The sequence below is a fragment of the Bidens hawaiensis genome, unplaced genomic scaffold (assembly GCF_021521415.1).
Source record: "Bidens hawaiensis isolate Kalapana, Puna unplaced genomic scaffold, B.hawaiensis_p1.1 tig00001269_1, whole genome shotgun sequence".
In the NCBI taxonomy this organism is placed as follows: domain Eukaryota; kingdom Viridiplantae; phylum Streptophyta; class Magnoliopsida; order Asterales; family Asteraceae; genus Bidens; species Bidens hawaiensis.
Window position 1 is genome coordinate 206,342 of NW_027491072.1, and position 21,262 is coordinate 227,603.

Consider the following 21,262-nt stretch of genomic DNA (forward strand, 5'->3'; position numbering starts at 1 on the left):
TATATATATATATATAAGATAATGATTAAACAAAAATTTATTTTGAGAGTTTAACAATGTTCGGTTGTTAAACGAGCGTTAAAAATATTAGTTTTTAATAATTTTATAATTTAAATAAAGTAAATTAAATGATATAATAAATAAACGAGAAAGAAAACTAATAAAATAAACAAAACATAAAAACCGTTCAGGAGAGGCACTCGACACGCACCAACCATCTAGGCTGATAATTCAACTTGTAAATGGAACGAAACCAAAAAGATTCAAAAAAAAGTCGCAATTAACCCCTGAAGCTAAGATAACCCTAATCCGTCAAATCTAAAATTGAAACGTGTATGCTCTCTGTCCATCGAAATTGACAGAGAGCTTTTGCTAAACACCAAAATTCGACCAAGAACCATGTTTCAATATCCTGGATTGAGCACTAATTGAAGGAGAGCGAAGAGTTAAGGTTTGCAGCTTGTACACGAGGTCAAAAATGATCGAGCACGGCTTATGAGATTAAATTGATTGAGAGGTTTAGTTCACGATGAAGCAAGGATGGTGTGGGACTTGTTATTTGAATTCTACTAAAGTAATTAGGGGTGATTTGATCTAGGCTAGCCACTGTTCATTAGTTAGCAAAATTGGTTGGTATTAGCTGTCAATTACTCATTGCTACCACATAGATCGTTTGGGTAGAAGTTAGAATCAAACTATTATTTAAATTCCCGGATTTCCCGGCTTGATTGGAGGTCAATTGTGAAGGGGGAGGTGTGTTGGCGGTGACGGGGATGTAGAAAAGATAACAATTTTAAGACACTTGCCAACTAGACCCTAGAGTTTGATTTGTTGATCAAGAGGGAGTAAAATCATAATTAAGGGGGTTTAGACGCACATATTTGATACTTTAAACGTTCTACGAATAAATTAATTATGAGCTACTACGCATAAATACAATAAAGACAAAATCGAATAAAATAAGTAATAATTCGTTATCTTTATTAAATATAAAGATCCGATTACAAATATGAAAACGAATTTGACGAATGTCACAACTTTTTTGGTTTAGCCTTAGAACCGTAATGAAACTTACTAATACCGAAAGAATTCGCGTCCTTTTGATCATAAGTTGTTCATATGCCAGTACTGTTCAAGCATTACATATTTATTTTTTAGATATAATGTTAGTATCGTAACAAATTTAACCGATACAAACCAAATATTTTTTGGATATTTTTTCATGTTAAAGTATGGTCTTGTATTTTTAAAGTTCGCTACCTCTGAACTATCTATAAATTAAAACCTTCTCAAAAATCTTCTACAATTCGTGAACCAAATAGACCACAAAAAAAATTCCATTATAAATATCATTATAGCGTGCTTCAATTCCAAATCTAACCATGATTGTTTCCTTCCTGCTTCTAGTGTCAGTCTTTTACATGTCCCCCTTCTTGTTCAACAGGTTCACCAGTTCCAAACTCCGACCACTCCTTCCTCCTGGCCCAACACCATTACCCTACATTGGCAGCATAATCAGCATGATTCGAAACAAGCCCACGTTTCGATGGATTCATAGGATGATGGACGAAATGAACACCAAGATCCTGTGCATTCGCCTTGGAAATGTTCATGTCATAGCGGTGACTGATCCAAAGATCGCTGTTGAGTTTTTGAAGGACAAAAACGGGATCTTCTCGTCTAGGCCTGACGCCATGTCAAGCTATGTGACGAGTGACGGTTACTTAAACACCGCTCTAGCTCCAATGGGTGATCACTGGAAGAAGATGAAAAGAATCCTCAGCAGTGAGATTCTTTCGGTGGCTAGACATAAGTGGCTTCTCAACAAGCGAAACGAAGAACACGACAATATACTAAGGTATTTGTTTTGGTTGCGCACGCATTAATTTTTTGGACACGGCGACTCAAAACAGATAACCCTAGTTTAACAGTTCCACGAATAAAGGCTGACAAGTTATTTTATTAATAATATTATTATTATTTTCCATGAAGAAAAAAAATCCTTAATAGTTTTGCTTAATTTGCTTAATTAGCGAGTCACTCGCGTTCATTCATTATTATTATTACTAGCGTTTGATTCCGTGTATTACACGAGATCTGTCAATAATAAAAATTAATATGGTCCGTTATTTGAAAGAAATATTAAAGATGTAAAAGAGAAGTAAAATATATATATATATATATATATATATATATATTAGAAACAATAAGAAGTCCATAATATCAAATTTACAAATTCGAAAAAATATGTTTTTATATAATACTAGGTTATTGAGCCATGTACGACACAGGTAAAAATATAGAAATCGTCAAGTAAACGCATATATAATTTCAAACGACAAATTATTTTTAATATATTTTGTGAGACATCAACATGACTTCTAATTGCAATTCATATTAACGTATTGAAATACATAAACATACCAAGAATAGCTTTACATAGTAGAATATTTACGAAGAAAATTGAAATCTTAAACAAAAAAAACTTCATACACTTTTAAAAATAATATTTACAGAAAACAAGCAAACTTCACTAACATTAGTCTAAAAGGCAATCAAATCAAAAAATAAATATTTAGGAAAGATTCCCGACAATCATCTAAGGATGATTCGGGCTAATTTTCTTTCTGTAGGTTCCTGGACGGATCGTACACGGGATGTCGCTAACAACGCAGGTGCGGAATCCCTGCGTGGGTAGATACGAGTGTAGAGTTTGTAGAGATCGAACACGAAAGCAATAAACCAACCACGTTATATTAATAACAACCACGTGACCCGAGGTCACTGTTACAGACTATGACACGAACACGTTCACTGAACAACTGAAACAAACCCTAAAACTTTTTTTTTTGTAAACTGTTCGCTGAACAGTATATAAACACGACAACTTCGCCACAGGCGAAGTTGTCAATAACTTCGCTGATTCAACAAGTTCGCCATAGCGAACTTGTTGACAACTTCGCGTTTTACATAACTAAACATAAACAAAACATAATTACATTACAGACTCGATTACAAATTGCTAGACTATGAACTACTGACACATGTACCAACAGACTCCCCCTTGGCAGTAGCTTCATATCTTGATCTTCAAATCTTGAGTCTTGTAATCTTTCATCTCTACGCGTGCGCCCCTTCTCTAACACATACCGACACCACCCGTTGATATTTCCTAGCTTGATCCTTCCAAGCAGGAATGTAGAAGATCTTCTTCTCGTTGAGCGCCTTCAGATCAGCCTTCGATAGATTAACAAGATGCATCGGGTCGTAAACCCGAAGTACTTCTTGTTCATCCTCATCTTCCATTACCGCCTCAGCTGTCTCGCAATCTACGTACCACCATTTTAGATCTTTGAGCACGTCCTTGGGCATGAACTTCATCGGTACTTCTTTAAGGCACCGGATCGGTTTGTATTTCATAACCATCCAAGGTTTTCCATCAACTCTCAGATCTCTATCCTTGTCTTCGACAAGTTTTCCTTTTTGTGGTTTCAGTAGCTCAAACTTTTTCTCTTTAACGCACTCTTTCCACACGATCTTCGCAATGATTCTAGCTATGTTATCTTCGCTTCTGTTTACCAATCCCAATCTGGCTAGATCTTTTACTTCACATTCTGGCAGTGTGTTTAGAGATCTCAACTTTCTCTGGAAGAACTGAACGCCATCGTACCTCTTGATCACAAAGAGCCGTAGCTGCTCGTCGTATAACCAGCAGATAATACCTTTCTTGGCTTCCGCGTATCCCTTAATATTGTAACTTTTTCTGAACATCTTAGGGACCGCCGGCTTCTTCGTCTTTACGAACCAGTAGGCACAACCTTCCTTCCAGTTCGGTTGTTCCTCCCACTCAGCATCTTCCTCAGCATTCTCATCACCCAAACCTTTTCCGTCAACCTCCGGAATCTCATGTTCCACGGAGTTATCAACAATCTCACTTTCTTCTAATACGTTTTCAACTGTAATCTGTTCTCCAATCCTCTCAATCTCATCCACTGGCAGCACATCATCTTCCATCATAAACTCATCATCCTCCTCATCCAACTCTTTCAATGCATCTATCATGTCTTCAACATCATCATCATTATCAACTGCTACAACATCGTCACCAGCTGCATTTGTAGACTCCCCCTCAGTTGTGGAAGCCCCAAGAGCCTGAGAGGTTCTTGGCAGCTCACCACCTGCACCTTCTGGTGCATTGGGATCATCGTCATGATCTTCTCTTCGTTTAGTCCTCAACTCATCACCCCTACACGTCTTCTCCCCCTGAGATGCCAAGAATGCCTTGAAGGCATCTATAATTTTACCGTGTTCTACCAGGAGGGCTGCTTGTAGTCGATTGGATTCCACTAGGCTCTGAATGGTCTTTGTCTGATCAGCAACAATCCGCTCTAGTGAAATAATCCTCTCGGAATCTGAAGTAGGCGTTGGAGTTGGCGGGACATCAGCAGAAGTGACCGCAGGTGGTACACTTGGTAACCCTGCAGTAGAAGTGATTGTCGACTCCACAAATCGTGCAACTACCACCGGTGGATTAAGCGGTTGGGGTGGTAGGGACACAATTGCTGGGGCCGACGTCTCGACCGCTGTAACCTGTGCTGTAGTAGTAATAAGAGACATACCAGACAAGGCAGGTGGAGCAAAACGTACTAGCCTTGAAGATTCTCCAGCTCCCGAACCTATACCTCTCTGTTCTCTTCTTGAACGTCTAAGCACAATCTGCACTGCCTCCTCTTCATCAACTTCTTCCTCATCCTCGTTTTCCGTTCTCGGTCTCTTTCCCGTAGTCCGTTCCCGAGACACCATAAGTCTTCTTGCCTCAGCAAACGTCTCGTCTAGATCAGAGTCAGCTACCGAAGTAGCTGCTCTGGTAACATCCATAAATTGAGGACCCGAGACATCCATATCAAACACACCATGTACGCCAAAGGCAGCATTAAGATCAACGTCTTCAGCAGTAGACACAGCATGAGATACAGTAGCTGGCACAGCAGCAGAGGCAACAGTAGAAACCACAGGCGCAGCTGATACAGCATGAGGTGCTGCCGCCTGATGTGGTTGGGGGTCTCTGAACTCGTCCCCTCCTGCAGGAACATACTCCGGGTTGATGAGATACCCGAATAAAGGAGTATGCCTGGGACGCAGCTCAGGCTTGCTACGAGTGCTCGAGGTGCGGCACTGAGCAAAGATACGTTTCGTCACGCATTCTACGTATCTTATTGGGCGTCTCTGTGGCAGCGACGGAGCGACATGATTTAAAATCATCTGTAAGAAACGAGGATACATAGTGAATCGCTCGCGCGCCACAGCCCTTCGCTGACGATCAATCTCGTAAAAGATTAGCTGACTGAATGAATATCTGCGGTTGTAAGTCAGCACTATCATGGCCGACTGCATCGTCGCGCCCATCCCGTCTGTTCCTGCCTTCCTGCCGGACATGCATACTATTAAAACATGCATCAGGAAGCGCCACTGATCTAGCAGAAACCCTTTCCTCCTCTGCGAGTCCCCCAGCGGACCCGAATAACCCATCCTCAAATAAGCTCCATCCCGGAAAGGAGCTACGAACTCCGTTGGGTCATCTCTAGTTTCTTCACCGAACTGCAGAGCCAACCGTATGTCTTCCGAGGAAAACTGTATGTTGTGACCATTTACGGTTGCTTGCATCACCGGAGGCTCAGGCCTGCAATCGTAGTACACTGTCTGCCAAAAGTCTTCAATGTTAGGCAGAGAAATAGGCAGTGTATTTGTCAGCGCGTGAAAGACTCTTGATCGCAGGAGAAACGTAATAATCTCCCTGTAGTCTTCGACGCCTCGTGCGTCTGGATCTAACGTGATGTACTGGTTATGGGCTGGAAAGAATTGTCGTTGCTCATCACCATCATCACCACCAGCACCACCAATAGCAGCCATATCTGCACCAAACAAAACAAGTTAGACAGTGTGTAAGCAGCTCACAAGTTCGCTAAGTACCACGAGCGAAGTTGTGATTAAACCAGTACAGGCGAACTTATAGGTGAGGCGAAGTTAGGAACAACTTCGCTTCAACTGTAATTTCGTCTAAAACTGTTAAGTAAAATGGTATAGGCGAAGTTGATGATAACTTCGCCTTATCACAACATCGCCACAGGCGAACTTGAGTTCAAGGCGAAGTTACGGATAACTTCGCCACATGCGAACTTAAGCTTCAAGGCGAAGTTACGGACAACTTCGCCACAGGCGAAATTAACCTCCTGGTGAAGTTGTGGATAACTTCGCCAAAACCTTAACTTTGCCTGAATCTGAAACGGCGACTGTTCAGATTCAAGGTTTAGATCCGATGATTTCGGACCGATTTGACGATCCATCAGCAAAGAACAACATAGGTTAATGACATTGAGACGTAAAGGACGTCCATGAACACGTAACACAAAGGTGAAAAACTTGGTTTTGAAGGTTCGACGACCCGAGGTCTCGAACCGGGTAAAACTTATACCGAACGAGTATGGTTGGGAATGATATTAACAACACATACCGTGAATCAACACTAGAAACAGGAAACAAAGATCGAAATCGGAGAGTAAACAAGATCTCGGATAAATATGGTTTTGATATTATGTTCGCCGGAGAATTTCAAAATATGTTACTGTTCCAGTATCAAAAACCTTATATAGGGCAGAGTTGGTTCAGGCGAAGTTACGCTTAACTTCGCCTAGGCGAAGTTAAGCACAACTTCGCCGAATTCAACAACTTCGCCCGTAAGTTCAAAATCAGCCCTTTAAGTTTGAATAATCTTGCAGTTAACATTAGAAGTTTCCAAAAAGAGTTAAACAAAAATGATCATGTCCAAGTAACCAGTTTTATAATAACACAACTATAAAAATAGAAAAACTTATAAAAATTTTAACGAAATAAGGGATCAAATTTCAGTCTAGTCAGGGACCACTACGTTTTAGAAAAGATCCCAACAGGAATCATACTAACTATGTGACTGTCACTTGGATCCGTGTTTAGCTGTGTTATGACATAGAGAACCAGGTTGCAAGCATGTAAATAACTTAAATGGTTTTCATCGTTTCTGTGATACGGATTAAGGTTCAGTTAAGCTCAAAATTTTAAGTTGGCAACAACTCAGAGATAATGATGTCTTCTATCTATTCTCAAAGCGTATTTGGCTATACCCAAGTCATCCCGAGTTGACTTCGACCCATAGTGTCTGATTAACTTGTATATACTCGTTGTCAGCTTCCCGTTCTCTTCTTACTCCAGACATGAGAAGTCTTGATTGTTATTATGTCTCATAAGTACTAAAAATATACATTTTTTTTTTTTTTTTTTTTTTTTTTTTTTTTTTTTAACCAAACATTCTTATTGACTTCGGAGTACTAAACTACTGCAAGTCCCGAATCTGGATCACTGCAGTGTCTTGACATGCTTTCCTCACGGGAATCGGAACACTCACGGGCTCGTGTATGACTGAGTAGTCGCTTTTCTGCCTATCATTCGGAAAGATATGTGTGAAGACATTCAAAACTCTTAAGGAGTTTCCACGTAAATTCGAGTAGTTTAAGTTTGTATCACATACACTTTTACGCACCATAAAAATTTACCATGACATACAATGACTGTTCTAAAGCCTTTTAAGCCTAATAACTTCACTAGTTAAGCACACACAATCAGTATATATATCATTTTCCAAGGTTGGATCAATTTTCTGTTAAACACAGCAAAGAACTTCTTACGAAGTAGTAGACTTGAAACGTAATTTCATTTCCCATTTAAAAAAAATTTTGATTTCAATCGCCCCGATCACGTCAAAGTCGTCAGGTAAACGGCTATCCTGAAGATCCAATGGATCAACTGGACCGACCACATACAAGTATGTGTCCTTCTTACTATGTATGACCGACTAATTTTCAGCAACTGAAAGAAAACACACGTCATAACTGCCCCGATCACTTTCAGTCTTCCGGTTAATGGCTATCCTCATTCTCTAAGTCGAAACGAGGACCAAAACATATCCGAGGATATGTCCATCAAACTGAGATAACCGACTAATTTTAAGCAGTAATGACAAATTTTTTTTATTTTTATTTTTTTTTTTATTTTTTTTTTTTTTTAAATAAACACAAAAGCATGGTTACTCGGGATTGATCATCCCGTTTAGCTCAATTAGGTTTTGAAATCTGGATTTATCAAACGCTTTTGTAAACAAGTCAGCAAAATTTTCAAGTGTATCAACTTTTTCGATCTTGATCAGTTTCTTCTCAGCACAATCCCGTATGAAGTGATGACGAATGTCAATATGCTTAGTTTTACTGTGCTTCACGGGATTGTTAATTACTGAGATGGCGGCAGTGTTATCAATTAAAATAGGAGTGAGTAAGAAATTCAGACCATAGTCGCGCAATTGTTGCTGAATCCACAAAACCTGAGAGCAGCAGTTGGATGCTGCCATGTATTCAGCTTCGCATGTTGAAATTGCAACTGATGTCTGTTTCTTGCACTGCCAGGAAACTAATCTTCCTCCAAGAAACTGACAGCCTCCTGTTGTTGACTTCCGACTCTGATTGCAACCCCCATAATCAGAATCTGTATAAGCCACCAGTTCAACGTCTCCTCCCTTTGGGTACCACAACCCTAGCTTCGGCTTGCCCTTGAGATACCGTAGTATCCTCTTTGCACCTTTCAAATGAGATTCTTTCGGATTTGCCTGAAAACGTGCACAAAGGCAAACAGCAAACATTATATCAGGCCTAGAAGCAGTTAAATACATTAATGAACCTATTATCGCCCGATACAGAGTTGGGTCCACATCTGCGTCACCATCTGATTCAGCACCCAATTTGTGATTGACGCAGATGGGAGTATCATATGGAGAGCTGTCCTCCATCTTGAATCTTTTCAGCACATCATGAACGTACTTCGTTTGATGAATGAACATCCCGTCCTTCTTCTGATCAACCTGCAATCCTAGAAAGAAAGTTAGTTCACCCATAGCACTCATCTCGAATCGTTTCTTCATGACAGCTTCAAAATCCTGACACATGGATACTCTTGATGCAGCAAAAATGATATCATCCACGTAGACTTGAACCAGTAGGAAGTCACATCCTTCTCTCTTCACAAACAACGTACTGTCAATCAATCCCCTTTCAAAACCATTTTCCAGCAAGTAGTCCGATAACGTTGAATACCAGGCACGAGGTGCCTGATGTAACCCATATAACGCCTTGCTCAACCTGTATACATGATCAGGAAAGTCTGGGTCAGGGAAACCCGGAGGTTGCTCAACATACACAACCTCATCAACTTTCCCGTTTAGAAACGCGCTCTTCACATCCAACTGAAATACCTTCATCTTTTTAAATGCGGCATACGCCAAAAACAATCGAATCGCTTCTAACCGGGCAACAGGAGCGAACACCTCATTGTAATCAATACCCTCTTGCTGATTAAAACCTTTAACAACCAGCCTCGCCTTATTTCTCACGATAATTCCCTTATCATCTCTCTTACATTTGAACACCCATTTTGTGCCTATAGCATGCACATTTCTTGGTTTTTCAACCAAGGTCCAAACTTCCATTTTCTCGAACTGAGCCAACTCTTCTTGCATGGCTTCGACCCACGAGCTGTCCTTTAAAGCCATTTGATAATTCTTTGGTTCAATTTGGCTTATAAAGCAGGAGTACAAACATTCATTCATTATACCCGTTTCTTTTATGCTTGTATAAACACAGGTGTGCTCATTCAAGCTACTTCTGGTTTGTACACTCGAGGACACATCACCTATAACGTTCTCCAATGGGTGATATTTGTGAATTCTCGTGGTCGGAACAGCACCGACATGTAAATTGTCTTCCAAGTTCGAAGAGATCTCATCTATGGTTGTTTCTGGTTGAGAGTGAAAGGGATTAATAAATTCATCTTCAGTTGAGGCCGCAGGGTTATCGATCGTGTTTGATGTGGAAGGTTGAGATTTCTCAAAAATCTGATGTTGCAATATATTCTCTTCCTCATCATGTATCATCTTCGTCACAGCTCTTTCGTCTTCTTCAGAAATTTCCAAATTAGGTACGTTAAACGACTTAAAAAGTTTAACATAGTCGAAAAGCTCAGCAGGTCCATTGCTTGGTTTTGGCGGTTGGTAACTAGTAATGTCGGTGTTACAAACCACCTCCACCTTGCAAGTCGACGTATTGAAGACCCGTCTGTTGGGAGTCCCAACAACATAACCGACAAGGATTCCCTCATCAGCTACTTCACCAAATTTCGAATTAGTCTTCAAAATCGAACAAGGAGACCCAAATGGTTCAAGACCGCACAAGTTGGGCTTCCTTCCGTGCATAAGCTCGTAACAAGTTTTTCCAAGTTTCTTAACTGTTAACACCCTATTTAGAACATAGCAGGCTGTAGCAACTGCTTCAGCCCAGAACATCACAGGAAGCTTCGAGTCTGCCAGCATAGTTCTGGCTCCTTCAATTAACGTTCGGTTCTTCCTTTCAGCCACTCCATTCTGTTGCGGAGTATACGGAGCGCTGTATTGATGTTCAATTCCCTTCTGAAGACAGAAAATTTCCATTTCAAAGTTCTTGAACTCTGTCCCATTGTCACTTCTGATGAATTTAACTGATTTACTCATGACGTTCTCAACTTTTGTAATTAGATTCTTCACCATTTGAGCCGTCTCGTCTTTCGTTTTCAGAAAATATACCCACGAGTATCGCGAGTAGTCATCAGTGATCACCAAGTAGTAAGAGGTACCTCCTAGACTTTGTACATTCACGGGACCGAAGAGATCCATATGAAGTAGTTCTAGAGTACCGGCAATTGAGTTAATCTTCTTGGTGAGATGGGATTTCTTGTGTTGCTTTCCCTTCTTGCATGCTATACATTTGTCTTCAAAGTTAAAACTTTTTAAGGGAACGCCCATCACAAGCCCATTCTTGACAATGAAGTTCATCTTCCGAAGATGAATATGTCCCATTCTCCTGTGCCACAATTCTGATTCTGATTCGCTTGCTTTTGTCATTAAACAAGATTCTCTGGTGGCCATTTCAGTAGACCTCATATCCATCACATATGTATTCGTTTCACGTGGAGCTTTCATCACTATCCATTCGTCTGGTATTTGAAAACCAGGCTTCAATACGATCGCTTCATTCTTTGTGAAATGGACAGTGTACTCTTTATCACAAATCTGCGACACACTCAGCAGATTGTGCTTTAATTCCTCCACAAAGTTTACATTTTCAAGTGTCATTCTCCCATTCGACACAGTTCCTCTACCGGTAATCCTTCCACCGCTTTCACCAGCAAAACTAACTCTAGCTCCCTGAACAGGTTTTAAGTCTTGCAACAAGTGTTTGTTGCCTGTCATGTGCCTGGAACAGCCGCTATCAACAATCCAAAGATTGTTTGCAGCCCTGTTCAACTGTTCCTGCACAATAAAACAAAGAGTTAGAATCTTGGGACCCAAGACCAATTGGTCTTGGATCGATACGTCCCGTACCCTGGCTTTCTTAAGTTAGCATCAGGATAATTTCTGTAAGTCCTGTTAGGGAATCTCCCTGCAGATTGTGTGTAATGCCTTCCAAACCTTTGAGAATTGAAGGTGTTATATCTTGAGGTTTGGTTGTAAAACTGAGGTTGGTTTTTATGAAAACTTGAATTCGTTACATTTTGGCATTTTTTAAAGTTTTCATTTTTAGCAGTAACAAAATGACGCTTATACTCAGTTTTATTTGGCTTCACACCTCTTAATCTCGGCTCCAGAGGGCAATCTGCAACTAAATGCCCTAATTTGTTACATCTAAAGCAACACCGACTCTCCAATTTCTTGTCAAATGTTGGTTTGGATGTAGAGGTAGTGTTACCAGCCGTTCGTCTCACATAAGGTGGGACGTACGGATTGAGTGGAGAACTCTTTTTAGAAACTTTATTTTTATCTCCATCGGTGGGTAACCCTACCTTCTCTTTTGTCTGATCAGATTCGGACAACTTATCCGAATCCGATGAGACTGGACTCAAAACAGAAATATTCACATTAGAAACTTTCGAACTTGTTTCTCCACAGCTAACACTTGGTTTTACACTTGTAATCTTGATTGGAGTTGTCTGAGGAACTTCGAAATCGACAAATTTCTGAACACTCGGATTATAAGTATAGTTGTGGTTAAAGGGTGGTGGAACTTCATTATATCCGATTCCTCCCCTCTTTGCAGAGGTACCTGGATCACTCACGAGGTGATCAAGGATGGCCGAGGAATTTCTGAACTGCTCAAGTTTGCGGTTCAGTTCCACCACCTTTACCTAGTGGTCAGCAATCTGTTTATCCCGATCAGCAATCACTTTAGTTTTTTCCTCCAAAACTTCATAACTAAGATCAATTATTTCAATTTTCTCAGCAAGTTTAATTTTTAAGCTTTGAACGTCTTTTTCACATGCTTTTATTTTAATTTTATAACTCGTTTCTCTTGCTTTCGTAAAATGGTGATCTTCTTTAATAGTTTTAAAGTCAGCATCTAAATGGACATACTGATCAGTTATCGTTTTAAGTTGCTCAGACAAATTCTCACAACTAGTACAAATATCCTTAGTACTTACCTCGGAGCGATTATCCTTGTCATCTGCCATGAAAGCTGTTTCTTCTTCAGTAGCTTTCTCAATTCCTTCAACCTTCTCACATTCTTTCACTTCAGCCTCAGCCATTTTCGCTTGCTCACCAGAACCACTTGAATGCGAGTTCCAGTTGTACTCACCTGCTTCTCTGGTCAACATGGCGTTAATCTCTCTGTTAACTCCAGAATGTTGTGTAGGTCGACCTTGTCCTCGTTCAACCCTCTCATTTCTGCATTCCTTGGCAAAGTGCCCGTACTGTTGACAATTATAGCACCTTACCTTGGATTTGTCGAACCCGGGCCGACCACCAACAAATTTTCTTCCAGTTTTGTTCATAAACCGTTTCACACGCCTCACAATCATTGCCATTTGCCACTGCAAATCCATCTCCTCCAGATCATCAGCATCGATCTGGTCGTAATCCTCATCAAGAGCAGCAGGGTCCACAATCTTTCCCTGGATGTAGTTTTCGTAGGAAGCAATAAATGATGCATAGACTGCAAACTGCTCTTCAGCAGATTTTACACTCATAGGCATCTTGGAATAATTATTGCTTGAGGCATTTGCAGAAAAACTACTTGAGGATGCTTGAGGCTTTGAAGTACTTGATCCTCCAGCAACGAAACAGACGTCACCATTCGAGTTTACAGAGACGTTTCCTTCATGAGAAGAGTCAGAACCTGACTCCCCTTTTGAGTAATAAGCAGCAGATTCAGGCCTCGAACTTGAGCCTGATTTAACCTTTGCACCATACATACCAGGGTCTTGTATCTGATCTGTTGGTGTTTCTTTTCGAACCATATTAAGCTCATAAGTTCTGAGCTTGTTTACTGCCGTTTCAAGATCACAATTTGGAAAGTCTCTGTCTTCCCTCATAAGAACGGTGTACATTTCCCACTTCGGTGGGAGAGCATCGAGAAGCTTTTCAACGATCTCTTCTTCTCGGTAAGCAATTGAATAATTGCTGAGCTCTGTCATTAGATGATAGTATCTGGTGATAATATCATCCAGTGATTCGTTCTTCAAAAATTTGAAGACGGAGAACTGGGTCTTCAAAAGTTTTACCTTCGATGCACGGATACCCACATTCCCCTCGAATCTATTTTCAAGAGCATCCCAAAGCTCTCTTGCAGAAGTGTACTTTCGGAACGTATGGAGAACCTCTTGAGGAAGTGCCATTGTTATCGCAGCATGGGCCTTGCTTTCGGCCTCGTACATTTTCTTCTCTTCGTCCTCCATTTTGCTGTACTTCTTAACCACATCGCGACCTTCGTATTGCGCAGTTGGAGGGATATATCCATCCTGGATGCACACCCACATTTTGGCATCCTGGTATTTGATGTATTGGATGAATCTGTCCTTCCATGCCACGAAGTCAGTTCCTTTCATCAGCCTCGGGGCCTTAGTGGCAGACCCCGCTTCTACTTCCATCTTGACCAAATCGGAGATGTTAATCGACGACATCCTTGCGAAAACCTGAAAAACCTGAAAATAAAAAAAATATTAAAACAGCTCAGTAGGCGAAGTTAAGAATAACTTCGCTTGAAAGTTAACTTCGCTGAAAAGAGAACTTCGCTGAGTTCTTAAATTCGCTAGACTTGGCGAAGTTAAAAATAACTTCGCTTAGAATGAGCGAACTTAGGAGTTAAGCGATCTTGGGTGGGAAGCGAAGTTGCGGATAACTTCGCTAAGGCGAACTTATGATGTTAAGCGATGTTGTGGTTAACTTCGCTAATCCTTATATCTTCGCCGAAAACCCTAATTCCAGTGACGGCAACTTCGCCTGAAGAAAGGTAACTTCGCCCGAAGAACGATAACTTCGCCCGATGAACAAGGAAACTGTTCAGATCTGTTTTCGTAGATCCAGCAGTTTCCGATCAATGCAATGGCTTGAAAATGACTGTCAAGCACGAGCAAAACACAATCCCAACAAAAACACGTCCCGCGAATAGGTCAAACGAGACGTTTTCTACACCCGCGTGAAATCCCGAACCTCACAATCGAGCCGATGGCTCTGATACCAATTGTAGGTTCCTGGACGGATCGTACACGGGATGTCGCTAACAACGCAGGTGCGGAATCCCTGCGTGGGTAGATACGAATGTAGAGTATGTAGAGATCGAACACGAAAGCAATAAACCAACCACGTTATATTAATAACAACCACGTGACCCGAGGTCACTGTTACAGACTATGACACGAACACGTTCACTGAACAACTGAAACAAACCCTAAAACTTTTTTTTTTGTAAACTGTTCGCTGAACAGTATATAAACACGACAACTTCGCCACAGGCGAAGTTGTCAATAACTTCGCTGATTCAACAAGTTCGCCATAGCGAACTTGTTGACAACTTCGCGTTTTACATAACTAAACATAAACAAAACATAATTACATTACAGACTCGATTACAAATTGCTAGACTATGAACTACTGACACATGTACCAACACTTTCTGGATTGGAAACACAGTTGATCACATAAACATTCATACACTAATCTAACAAGCATAGTGACTTACTACGAAAATTGTTTTACATTTCCTGTGTAAGGCCCCGTTACCGGTAACCCTACTTTCGTGTTGGATTTACTCATAAACACAGTTCTAACTATCAGAGTTGATTAAAACATTTACGCGGAAAATAAAACTTTCATAAAACATTACAATATTTCATAACTTGTCTCAAAACATCCTTTGTCTTTCACATTAAAACATTAAAATTAAAACATCGTAAGTCTTCAGATGCCAGGCTCTTATTCTTCTGCCATGTGTCCCCGCTCAAGCCAGCTGTCTCATCCTACTCACCTGCGTGCATACTAAAAGTCAGCTACGCTGAGTGAGTTCTAGTTAATCACATAATCATACAATACATTCTTTACACTTCATACTTAACCTCTTAACTTTCTTTCATACACACTTAAGTGCTTTTACTTTCATTTTTACTTTCATACTTTCTTTACATTCCTAATCATACGTTCATTTTTACCTTCATGCTTTCCCTACATACAAAATCATACTTTTTAAAGAGCCTTTCGCCCTATAACCTCACAGATATTATAAGGGTCTGGTCCCTAGTTTTCGAATATTAGAAGGGTTCGATTCCCTAACATCACAGATATTATAAGGGTCTGGTCCCTAACCTCACAGATATTATAAGGGTCTGGTCCCTAGTTTTCGAATATTAGAAGGGTTCGATTCCCTAACATCACAGATATTATAAGGGTCTGGTCCCTATCATCACAGATATTATAAGGGTCTGGTCCCTAGTTTTTGAATATTAGAAGGGTTCGATTCCCTAACATCACAGATATTATAAGGGTCTGGTCCCTATCATCACAGATATTATAAGGGTCTGGTCCCTAGTTTTCGAATATTAGAAGGGTTCGATTCCCTAACATCACAGATATTATAAGGGTCTGGTCCCTATCATCACAGATATTATAAGGGTCTGGTCCCTAGTTTTCGAATATTAGAAGGGTTCGATTCCCTCTTCGTTACCATACAACCATACATCATACCTCGAGTATTAGTAGGGCTCGGTACCCTTTTTGTAACCATACAACCATACATCATACCTCGAGTATTATTAGGGCTCGGTACCCTTTTCGTAACCATACATTATCTTTTCTTTCTTCTATTATCTCTATCATGTTCATACACATAAACATACATAACATACTTACCTTATACATAGCGTTACAACCTGACAGTACGTGCAATATCCGAAGATCGTTCACGTACTATCAAGCAATCATTCATACATTTCACATTATCCACATAAGGCATACACTTATCTCTTAGGATAAGTGTATTAACAAACATATTGAGTATGCACACAGCCCCGAAAACGTAACACATAAATGGGGCTAGAAACTCACCTGAATACGGTTACGTTCTCCGTTGATCGTAATCCCTTTCTTCAGTTGTGCACGGCTGACTGTATAACAAGTATACATATCAATTTAACTATCACTACTTATAACATCTTTCTAGTCTTAATTACTACCCACAACGAACGGGGGTCCGGGGGCAGCGTCCCTGGCAGCGGGGTCTAGGGGCGGCAGCCCCTAGCAGGGTCCAAGGGGCAGAGCCCCTGGCTGGGGTCGAGCTGCCAGGTCAGCTTGGAAAAATTTTATTTCCATTAACTTTCTTAACACATTTTTCATTAGATTTTTAATTTATTTTCTAAACGAACTTGGCTTTAGGCGAATTAAACCTCAGGCGAACTTGTCATCAGGCGAAGTTAAACCTCAGGCGAACTTAGCTTTAGGCGAAGTTAAACCTCAGGCGAACTTAGCTTTAGGCGAAGTTAAACCTCAGGCGAACTTGTCATCAGGCGAACTTAAACCTCAGGCGAACTTGTCATTAAGCGAACTTAGCTTGCAGGCGAAGTTCATCAGGCGAACTTAGCTTGCAGGCGAAGTTCATCGCTTGAAGGCGAAGTTGCCCAGATGAAGGCGAAGTTGCCCAGACAGCCTGCTGTTTGGTTTCTGTCCAACATTTCGAGCGATTTTAACACCCCCGCTATGGTTCAATATCACCCACTACGCTTCCCGACCATTTCCGGTCACTTAACACTAAAAAGCTTGGATCTTTAAACTTCAAAGTTCAAGAATCTTATCTTTTTGAGCTTGTTGGATCTTGTTTCCTTGCTTAATCACAACCAACCGCTCTCTCTTCTCTCTCGGATCTTGGTCTCTCTCTCTACGGCTCTCGGCCTCTCTCTCTCTCCTCGGATCTCGGCCGCCGGTCGGCTTGTGTATGGGGTGTGTGTGTTTTGGAAGTGTGAAGGAATAGATGTAAATGAAGATATTTTTGGGTTTAGGGGATATTTATATCCCTTAAATCCCATTCTCATTTAACCCATCTCAATTAATCCAAGTCCCTGATCCGCTCCTACCCGATATTAATAATTAAAAAACGCGAAATCACTAATATAACTTTCTTTATTCAACATTATAAATTTTAGGATGTTACATCCTGTGAAAACTCTTGCATCCTAATAAACTAAAGCACGTTCAAAGCGCATTTAGAAACATAACCAAATGGAAACCTTTTTAAAATGGCATGCTTTGACCAAAATCAAATCGTTACATTTTGAGAATGAACCAATTTAACCCGAACCAAATCGATATCTTCTAAAATTGACCCGTTATAACTCGAACCAAATTGATATGATTTTAATAAGACCCTGTAACTCGAACGGAATCAATACCTTTTTATATTGACTTGTTGGCCAAAACTAAACTGATATCCTTTTAAAATTACCTATTTCGACCTGAGTCAAAGCAAATCGAAACATTTCTAAAACGATTCACTTTTATAAATGAAAATTGAAATAACACACTTAAATATTAAAAAGAAAAATGAAGGTAAAACATCCACGTTCTTAGCATTTGAAAGCTTTTCTACCAAACGCAAATTCATTATTATTGGTTATGAACATCCAAAAAAATATAAAGCTTCAATGACTTCAACCGACTTGAAAGTTGAAATTCATGTGAACATTTCACTTAATTTGTGAACCCTTCGTTTCTTTTCATTTTCCAATAGGCACTAAAACCAAACACCAAACAAACTAAATACAAATTGAAACGAAACTAAATTGAAAAAAAGTAAAACAAAATTGAAAACCTAAATAAAACCAAATACCAATAAAACTAAACAAAAACCCGAATGAAACTGAAAAACTAAACATAAAACCAAACCAAACCAAAAACAAAAGTTGTAAAATCCAAAACGAAAAACTGAATAAAGTAAACCCACCTAAAACGAAATTAAAAAAGAAAAAACAAACAAAATCAAACCCAAATAAAACTGAAACGAAGCAATTTTATAAAATAATCCCGAATAAAAACCGAAATTAAACCAAAATAAAAAACAACTACAATGAAACTTAAAAAAAAACTCAAACTCATTAAGGAACACACATATTATTATTATTGTTGCTATTATTGTTGTTGTTATTATTATCATTATTATTAATAGTATTGTATATTAGAATATATTGAATGTAATTTAATATTATTTAAAATTATTTTATTAGCAAAAAAATATGAGAATATATAAAATTTGTGGAAAGAGTTATTGCTTTAATAGTATGGTAAAAGTAGATTTATCAAATTTGTTTTAACGCATTACCCGTGGATAGCTACAATTAATGAAATGAGAGATTAGGGAATTACAAGAGAAATTATAACCCATTTTTCAAAATTGTTTTGACCCATGACCCATAGATTGGTAGGATAAATACTATGAGAAATTAGAGAATTAGAAAGGACTTGTAACTCATTTGCCAAAACTAATTGACCCTAACCAATGGATAGATAGGATTAATGAGATAAGAGATTAGAGAATTAGAAAAAATTATAACTCATTTGCCAAAATAATTTGTCCTGTAACTTATGGATAGATAGGATGAATGAGAAAAGAGATTAGATCAAGAATGAATATGTGATCCCGCATCATCCTGATTATTTTATTTTATTATATAGTTAGATTAGATTAGATTAGATTATTATTATTATTATTATTATTCATGCAGAAAAAAACCAGTTTTGTCTATTTTGGTGAGTCACTCACGTTCGATTATTATTATTATTATTATTATTATTATTATTATTATTATTATTATTATTATTAATTTTTTTTTCTGTGCATAGCGTAATTAGAGCATATATATTCCATTGTGAACATCTTTTAGGTACATTAAACATAAATGTGAGACAAATGTTGAGGTGACCAGGGGCCTCTTGAATGTGAGGATTATTGGGCAACAATACTCGACCAACAAGGCAAGGAAGCTCATATTTGGAAGTAGGCATTTTGGTAAAGGGGGCCCAGAAGGTGGACCTGGGGAGGAAGAGATTGAGCATGCTGGTTCACTTTCGACTATCCTTGCTTATGTTTACGGGTTTTGTGTGACGGATTACTTCCCATGATTGTGATGGATAACTGATTTTGATGGCCATCAGAAGATCACCAGGAACGCGATTCTTACTGCAAGAAAGTATCAAGATCCTATAATTGATGAGAGGGTTCGACTATGGAAAGATGGAGTTAGGACAAACCAGGATGACTTACTAGATGTTTTTATCAACCTAAAAAACCCTCGGCTAAACATCGATGAAATAAAAGCCCAGATCCTTGTAAGATTAACATAACTTTTGGTGTTTTGATCTTCCAACTAATCAACCTTTGTTTTCATGTTTTGTCTCGTTTTATTTGATTGTTGTTTACTACAGGATCTAATTGTGGCATCTTTTGATAATGTATCAAACAATATCGAATGGGTAATGGCAGAAATGATAAACAAGCCGAGGATATTAGCTAAAGCTGTCCATGAGCTAGATTTTGTGGTCGGAAAGAATAGGTTGGTTCAAGAATATGATTTACAAAACCTCAATTATATCAAAGCATGTATAAAGGAGGCTTTCAGGTTGCACCCAGTTGCACCATTTAACCTACCTCATCTGACAACTGCTAAGTCTACCGTTGCAGGATACTTCATACCCAAGGGTAGTCACGTGATAGTGAGTCGCCTTAAACTAGGGAGGAACCCTGTGTGCTGGGATGATCCACTTACATTCAATCCAGACCGTCACATGAACAGTGATAAGGAAGTAGTATTAACTGACAACAACCTTCACACGTTTCTATTTAGCATTGGTAGGCGTGGGTGCCCGGGAATGTTGTTGGGCTCGACCATGATCACAATGCTTCTAGCTAGGCTTGTACAAGGGTTCACCTGGGAGTTGCCACCTAACGAACCACATGTTGATCTCAACGAGAAGTTGCATAATTTGGCAAAGGCAAAGCCATTGTTCGCCTTAGCTAAGCCTCGCCTGCCTTTCCATCTTTATTCCACTAGCTGAAAGAATGTCGTTTAATGTTTGTAGCATCAGTGTGATGTATCAAAATAAAGAATAAGCATGTACAACCACATTTACAACTTCAATGCATGTATGCCAAACTTGTTTTAATTATTAATGTGCTCATTTGTAAGTTGGACAGGTATTGTTACCTTTGTTTCATTTATTCCACCCCCCCCCCCCCCCCCCCCCCTTTTCCCTACCACACACACACAGAGACTTAGAAACTGGTATAGTTGTGTTAACTAGCAAGAACCTTTACGCATTTTTGTTTGGTATGGTAGGTGCCGTTGCCTTGTAGTACGTTTTGTGGGCCAAGTTTGCAACATACTTTTAGCTTGCCTAGTGCATGGCCATTGTTGGAACGGGTACCCGAAGGCATCCTGCTCAACAAGATATGCTATTGATGAACTATGGGGAGTCTTGGTGAGAATTATTATGTTGTGTGTTCCATGTGAGTCTTTCAAGTGTATTTAATAAAGAAACAAAAAGAGAAGCATATGAGTGTAATGAGGGAAAGCATCTCCCAGAGGTTATGGCCGTAATGTGAAAGGAATGTGAGGATAGCTATAGTATTGTAAGTAATGCATAATATATGTATTATGTGTTTAATAATAATAATAATAATGATGATGTTAATGGAAGAAGACGTACCCTTATTATATAACGAAGGGTTTGGCCTTTGCTTGGGCTAATGGGCAAAGTCATGTTTGGGCCTAAGCCCGCATTATACGTTCGGGTCTCCATCCGTCCGACAATAAGTCTGCATCAACGCCCATCGAATGGTAG

At 39.5% G+C, this 21,262-nt stretch overlaps 1 pseudogene across 1 annotated transcript; it reads left to right on the forward strand.

The window, feature by feature from the left end:
* Positions 1-1,369: 1,369 nt before the first annotated feature.
* LOC143570102 (valine N-monooxygenase 2-like) lies at positions 1,370-20,560 on the forward strand (annotated as a pseudogene). Its single transcript, XR_013141871.1, has 3 exons — positions 1,370-1,858; positions 19,306-19,750; positions 19,847-20,560. The product of XR_013141871.1 is annotated as a valine N-monooxygenase 2-like (transcript).
* The last annotated feature ends 702 nt before the right edge of the window (positions 20,561-21,262 follow it).